The sequence below is a fragment of the Eschscholzia californica genome, unplaced genomic scaffold, assembly GCF_041429995.1.
Source record: "Eschscholzia californica isolate CP2 unplaced genomic scaffold, dmEscCali1.0.p SCAF_1, whole genome shotgun sequence".
In the NCBI taxonomy this organism is placed as follows: Eukaryota; Viridiplantae; Streptophyta; class Magnoliopsida; order Ranunculales; family Papaveraceae; genus Eschscholzia; species Eschscholzia californica.
In genome coordinates this window covers 75,647,169-75,654,849 of record NW_028238198.1, presented here as the reverse complement: position 1 = coordinate 75,654,849, position 7,681 = coordinate 75,647,169, and the positions used below count along the sequence as shown (strand labels likewise).

At 35.4% G+C, this 7,681-nt stretch overlaps 1 long non-coding RNA gene across 1 annotated transcript; it reads left to right on the top strand.

The window, feature by feature from the left end:
- Nucleotides 1–1,962: 1,962 nt before the first annotated feature.
- On the top strand, nucleotides 1,963–2,650 carry LOC147569192 (uncharacterized). The gene is made up of 3 exons (XR_015238595.1): nucleotides 1,963–2,057; nucleotides 2,263–2,443; nucleotides 2,608–2,650. It is a non-coding gene; the product is annotated as an uncharacterized LOC147569192 (long non-coding RNA).
- The last annotated feature ends 5,031 nt before the right edge of the window (nucleotides 2,651–7,681 follow it).

Sequence of the window (7,681 nt, the reverse complement as noted above, 5' to 3'; positions counted from 1 at the left end):
TTTTTTAGAATGAGAGAGAAATGTAATAAAGAGAGAGAGAAATGAGAGAGAGAGAGAGAGAGATTAGAGAGAGAGAGAGGAGATAAGAGAAAAAATAAAGAGAAAAGATGAAAAAAAAAATGGAAGGTCGCCGGAAAATTTGGCCGGCCGGCGACCTTCATTCGGAGAAGATGATGAGGTGGCGAGATACATGATGTGGAGGTGAGATGGAGGAGAGCGAGGGTGGGATGAGGTGTTTTTTTTATATGTATTCGATTTTAGCCCCCTTGTTTATTCTAAAGTTGTTATAATTTTTTTGAAATTGACCCAACTTCAACAGGGGGTTAATTTTGAATTTAGAAATCATTCTAGTAAGAAGGGTAAATATGGAAAAAAAGGTATTGACCATAAAAGTTGACTGACGGTGTTAAGAAAAGGGAGTCATATTTAAATTTACGAAAAAAAAGGGGGCCATAAAGGAAGCTGGTCACAAAGTAGAGGGCCAAATGGAATTAACTCAACAATATAAAATATATATTACAAGAAATATTCTAAATATATGAAATTGAATATTCTTGATCTTCACATATCTTCAAATATCTTGGAATAGTCTTGATCGTTGGATCTCCTCATCTCGATTCGTCTCTTATATCACGTGTTTACACACGTATCTCAACAAAATGACACCTAAATAATTTTTAAGTTTTTAGGATGTTGCATTGGAGATGTCTTTTGAACTGAATCTTAATAATATCATCTAGGATAGAGAGAGAAATCTCAGTTTTGCTTTTCATTGAAGAATGTTTTCTAACTCTAAAAAGCTTAAATAGCACTATTTTTTTTTCTTTTAAACGATGCTTAAATAGCACTCTAAAATTTAGAGTTTAGGTGACCCATTAGAGATGCTCTTATATCTATATAATAAAACAGAAGGAAAAACGATGACTGGGACAAACATCTTTTTTTAATAAAGGATACTGTCTAGAAGCCCTTCTGAAAATTTAAAATATAGTCTTTCGTAGAAATAAAGTTACCTATTTAAAAAACAATAATCCTTTCCTTCTTAGAAATAAAATAACTAACTTAAGAAAAAAAGAAACAAAATAAATTTCAAGGGTAAAAAAAAGAAACTAAAATCTCTCTCTCTCTCTTAATAAAATAATAGTTAATTTAAGAGAAAAGAAATACAAAAAATAATACAAAAAACATTAACAAATAAAATTCTCTCTCAATAAAATATACAATAAATTTCGTAACATTTAATTGATACAAGTTTCTGTGCCCTAAGGCACGGGATATACCTTAGTCTATATAATAAAACAGAAGGGAAAACGATGACTAGGACAAACATCTTTTTTTAATAAAGGATATTGTATAGAAGCCCTTCTCAAAATTTAAAGAGTTAATTCCTATATGGCCCCCTACTTTGTGACCAGCTTCCTTTATGGCCCCCAAATTTCTGTAAATTCAAATATGGCCCCCTATTTTCATGGAAATGTCATAACTACCCTTCCCATTAATATATTTTCAAAATAAAACTAAAAACAAAAACCTAAATTCCACCTCACTTCCCTCTCCACCACTCATCTCTCTCCACGTCACCTCTCTCCAACTCACCTCTCTCTCTCTCTCCAAGTCAGCACTCTCATGAAGGTCGCCGGCCGGAAAATTTTCCGGCCGGCGACCTTCAAACTTAAAAAAAAAAAAAAAAAAAATTTTTTTTATTCACTCACCTCTCTCTCTCTCCAATCAGCACTCTCATGAAGGTCGCCGGCCGGAAAATTTTCCGGCCGGCGACCTTCATACTTAAAAAAAAAAAATATATTTTTTTTTTCACTCATCTCTCTCTCTCTAAGAATTCCGGCGAAGGGGGTTTCCCTTCGCCGGAATCTGGTCTGTTGAAGAACAGACCAGATCGGCCTGTTCTTCAACAGACCAGTTCGGTCGCCGGCTTCCTGCTAAAAAGAACAGAAAAACCCTAATCGCCATGGATTTGGCTTCGTCAAATCTAGATTCTTCTACTGTTCCTCCATCAACGTCTCGCAGATCTGTACATCAATCTCTCGGCGGAGGCGCAGGTCATCCCTTTCTTTCTCTCTCTAATTTTAAAATTTATGCAAGTTATTACTTCTTTTCTTTGGATGAATATAATCTATATCTAGCCATTGAATTTGTTCAACTATTGGAGTTTTTTTCATTTCTAGTTTGATTTTTCTCTTAGGTTTCTTTGGTAATTGGTGAGGAATTTGATCTGAAATTGTTAGTTTTTGTCGATTTTGATAGTTGCTGATGTGCTATTATGGAAAAGATGGAAAATCGGAGGGTTTGTGCTGATTACTGCAAGTACAATGTGGTTACTATTTGAAAGATGTGGATATAGTTTCTTATCATTTGTTGCTAATGTTCTACTTCTTCTCGTTACAATTTTGTTCATCTGGGCAAAATCAGCTTCTCTTCTCAATAGGTATTTATTGCCTTCTTTCTTTACCTGTAATTTGTTAAATACTACTTGTTTAATCATCATTATCATCTTCATTAAAATGTGATTCTCCATGTTCAATTTTATTTGTAGATGTATTAATTGAAGTGGTAATTAGGTTAAACCCATTATTTCTATTTTGATTTCAGACCTCTTCCTCCCCTTCCTGATCTTCAAGTCTCTAATGCTTTTTTTTTTTTTTTTTTTAAGTATGAAGGTCGCCGGCCGGAAAATTTTCCGGCCGGCGACCTTCATGAGAGTGCTGACTGGAGAGAGAGAGAGGTGAGTGAAAAAAAAAATATTTTTTTTTTTTTTTAAGTTTGAAGGTCGCCGGCCGGAAAATTTTCCGGCCGGCGACCTTCATGAGAGTGCTGACTTGGAGAGAGAGAGAGAGAGAGAGGTGACGTGGAGAGAGATGAGTGGTGGAGAGGGAAGTGAGGTGGAATTTAAGTTTTTGTTTTTAATTTTATTTTGAAAATATATTAATGGGAAGGGTAGTTATGACATTTCTATGAAAATAGGGGGCCATATTTGAATTTACAGAAATTTGGGGGCCATAAAGGAAGCTGGTCACAAAGTAGGGGGCCATATAGGAATTAACTCAAATTTAAAATATAGTCATTCTTAGAAAAAAAAATAACAGTGTCTTTGGATTTTTTTTAAGATATAGTCTTTCTTATTGTTAGGAAAAATAACCTAATTAACTTGTTCAGGAATATGAAGATAAACGATGCGAATGTAAAAGCAGGGACACCAAGATTATTTAACGTGGCAAAAAACCCCTCAGGAAATTTATGAACGAAAACACAATGATCTGAAGCCGTTCTGTGATACCCTTGATCCTTCATGAATGATTCAAACTTTTTGTACCATTGTCTTGGTGCTTGTTTTAGCTCGTATAAACTCTTTTCTAACTTACAAACCAAGTGTTCCTTACCTTTAACTTCAAACACTGTTGGTTGTTCCATATACACATCTTCCTCCAAGTCACCATGAAGGAAAGCGGTCTTAACATCTAGTTGTTCAATTTCTGGGTTCATAGTTGCAGCCAATCCCAATACTAACCGTATAGAAGACATCTTCACCACCGGGGAGAAAATCTCATCAAAATCAATACCCTTCTTTTGCTCAAATCCTTTCACCACTAGGCGTGCCTTATACCGTGGTTGTGAATTTCTTTCTTTGGTTTTGATTTTGAAAACCCACTTATTTTTAAGAATTTTCTTATTCCTAGGTTTTTCAACCAACTTAAAAGTGTTGTTCTTATGCAATGATTCAATCTCATCTTGCATAGCTTTCAACCACTCCTTCTTGTGTTCATCATCTATGGCTTCTTCATAACACTGTGGTTCTCCACTATCTGTAACCATCACATACTCGTGTGGAGGATACTTGGTAGATGGTGCTTTCTCTCTAGTCGATCTTCTCAATTCCGCTGGTGGTTCATGTTGAACTTCCATTCCTTGCTCAACATCATCACCCATAGGAACATCTTCATGAGCTTCATCTTCATGATTTTGTTCTTCACCTGATTATCATGCATAACCTTAGAAGAGATATGTGGATCTAGATCAATGAGATCATTACTATGATTCTCATGCTTCTCAACTTTCCCGAAGTCCTCAATAGTTTGGTTTTCAAGAAAGACCACATCTCTACTTCTAATAATCTTCTTATCAACTGGATCCCATAACCTTTATCCGAATTTCTCATCTGCATACCCTAAAAAGATGCATTGTTTGGCTTTATCATCAAGCTTTGCTCTTTGATCTTTAGGTATATGCACAAAAGCCCTACAACCAAACACTCTTAGGTGTTCATAACTGACTTCTTTCTCAGCCCATACTCTCTCAGTTACATCTCCATCTAATGGTGTTGAAGGTGATAAATTGATCAGATAACATGCAGTACGCATTGCCTCACCCCAGAAGCTTTTAGGCAGCTTAGCTTCTGAGAGCATACATGTGATACTCTCCACAATAGTGCGATTCATGCGTTCTGCTACACCATTTTGTTGTGGAGTTTTGGGAACTGTCTGTTCATGTCGAATACCATGAGTTTTGCAATACTCTTCAAACGACCCGATGTATTCTCCTCCATTGTCAGTGCGAATGCACTTCAATGATTTTCCTATCTCCCGTTCTACCATGTTGTGGAAATTCTTGAAAACTGCAAGTACCTGATCTTTGCTCTTTATGGCATATGCCCAAACTTTCCTGGAAGCATCATCTATAAAAGTAACGAAATACAAAGCACCACCAAGTGTTTTGACCTTTAAAGGTCCACAAACGTCAGAATAAACGAGCTCCAAAACAATGAATTTTTATTCAGATGCATTCCTTTGAAAGGAAACTCTGTGTTGCTTTCCTGCTAAACAATGAGAGCAAGTGTTTAAATTTATACCTTTCATGTTCGGTAAGTCTTGTCGTTTAGCAAGGATTTGAAGTCCCTTCTCGCTCATGTGCCCGAGTCTTCTATGCCAAAGATCAGTGGAAGAATTTTTTTCAACTGCATTCAATTCTCCTTTACACAGTTTTACTTCAGTCCTGTATAAAGTACAACACTTCTTCCCCCATGCTATCACCATTGCCCTTTTGTGAGCTTCCACTTTCCATCACCAAAGTGATTGTGGTACCCTTCATCATCTAATACTCCGATAGAGATTAGGTTATATCGAAGATCTGGTATATGCCTCACATTCTTCAGAATCAATGTACTCCCTGTGCTCGTCTCAATTTTCACTTCTCCAATTCCTACGATTTTTGAGAAACCTAAGTTTCCCATCCTGACTTTGCCAAGGTCACCAGTTCTGTAAGAGTTAAAGAAATCCTTACATAGAATAGCATGATACGAATCACCTGAGTCAACCAACTATGTTGTTTCTGGTTCTGACTCAGTCATACTTAAGCAAGTGTCTCCACAACCTGAGAGTAAGATAATGTCATCACCTGAGGCAACTACCGCAACATTATCTTGTTTTTCTTCATCCTTTTTATTTTCCTCTTTGGTTTCCTGCAATCACTCTTGTAATGACCCATTTTTCCACAACTAAAACATCTAACTTCTTTCTTTGGTTTTGATCTCCCCCTTGACTTATCACGGTTATGAGGTTTTCTACTTTTACCTCTCCCCCGTCTTTCTGTAACAAGTGCCTCTGAATGAGACTCGTCTGACGATGATTTTCTTCTTGTTTCTTCATTCAACAAACTACATGTTACGTGATTCATACGCATTATGCCATCAGGAGCAGAATTGTTAAGAGACACCACCAATGTCTCCCAACTATCTGGTAAAGAATTTAGAAGAAGTAAGGTCTGCAACTCATCATCCAAAACTAACTTCATTGTAGAAAGCTGATTTACTAGACTTTTCATCTCATTCAAGTGTTGAGCAATTGAGGTTCCTTCTTTATATTGTAATTTTCCTAGCTTTCTGAACAAGTAAGCCTTTTTGGCAGCTGTCTTCTGATCATATAATTCTTCTAATTTCCTCCATAGACTAAAAGCGGAAGTCTCCGTCGATATATGATGAAAAACACTGGGTTCTACCCATTGTCGAATAAATCCAACAACCTTACGATCTAATACCTTTCAGTCTTCTTCATTTATCTTCATCAATTTTGTACCGTGATTTTCAATGGGTGCAGCTAGGTCTTTGCAGTATAACAAATCTTTCATTTTTGCTTTCCACATCAAGTAGTTTTCTCCATCTAAACTAATCATTCGATTAGTATTCACTTCCATACTTTTGAACAATAAATCTAACCTTAGCTCTGATACCACTTGTTAGGAAAAATAACCTAATTAACTTGTTCAGGAATATGAAGATAAACGATGTGAATGTAAAAGCAAAGACACCAAGATTATTTAACGTGACAAAAAACCCCTCAAAAATAGAAGGTAAAAAACCACGGGACCTAGTCCAGAAATCTTCCACTATAAAATAATGGGTTACACAATTCTTCACCAAACCTGTGGTGGATAAACCAATTGTTCAAGATGTGTAGAAACACTCTTGGATAACAATTCTTCCCTAAACAAATAGAGGATTAACCAACTCTTCAAGATGTGTAGAAACACTCTTGAATAACAACTCTTCACCAAAACTATGGTGGATAAACTGAAGAAAGAAACAAAGAAATAGAAATCTCTTACTCCTTAGGGTTTGAACAAATCCTAGATTACTAAAAGTTGAAGAAGATAACCACAAACTAAATTGCTTCGCAAGATTCATTATCTTCTTTTCTTCAAACCAATATTCTTCTCTTTCAATCTCTCTTGAAAGAACCACTTCAGAAATCTCTCTTTCTCTGACTTCTCTTTGTTCTGGAAGTTGTTGTTTCATCTCTCTTATCTCTCTCTCTAACCTGAGAAGATATATCTGAGAGGATTCTCTTGTAACTCTCCCAGCTGGGAGCTCCCAACTGGGAGGATACTTTCTGACTTGAAAGTATGATACTCTCTAACCTGAAAGTATGAATAACTCCATCCCTTTCATTCCCTATTTATAATGACAAATAAGAAGGTTTACCAATAGAAATAGGAATTCCTTTTTAGGCTTGAAAAAAATAGAAGTTTCTATTTTTTCACCAAACAAGGAATAAGGGAAATCCTATTCCAACTAGGAATCCTTTTTATATAAGGAGGGACCCCAACACTTATAAATAAAGTAACATATTTAGAAAAAAGATAACTGTGTCGCCTTTAGAAATATAATATCTAATTTAAGAAGAGAAGAAACAAAAGATATTGCAAGAGTTAAAAAAAAAAAAAAAATCTCTTTCTTTCAATAAAATAACTAATTAAGATGACGATGAATATTTCTTGAATTTTAAATTTGGGTAAAAAAGAGTAAGAACCCCATCCTTTTGTGAATTCAACATGTTTGGCGAGCGAAAGACTTGGCAAACCTAAAACTTATGCAATTAAATTATTTCTTAAAGTTTTCGAGAAATACAAGTTTCTTCCAACATTTCACGTTTTCATCTTATTATGCATAAGTTTATCTCTGTATCTCCAAATTTCACTCATTTTGAAATTAACTCACCACAAAACAAGGGAATATTATATAAATATAATATAAACACTCCATAAGGTATTGTGTTATATAACCCAAAATGTCATGAGAAAATTGCACAACCATCCCCATGCCATTTTTGTGAAATTTGTTGATAACTGATTTGACCGATGAGAGGTGAGAAAGTAATGTATATTCATGTGTTGC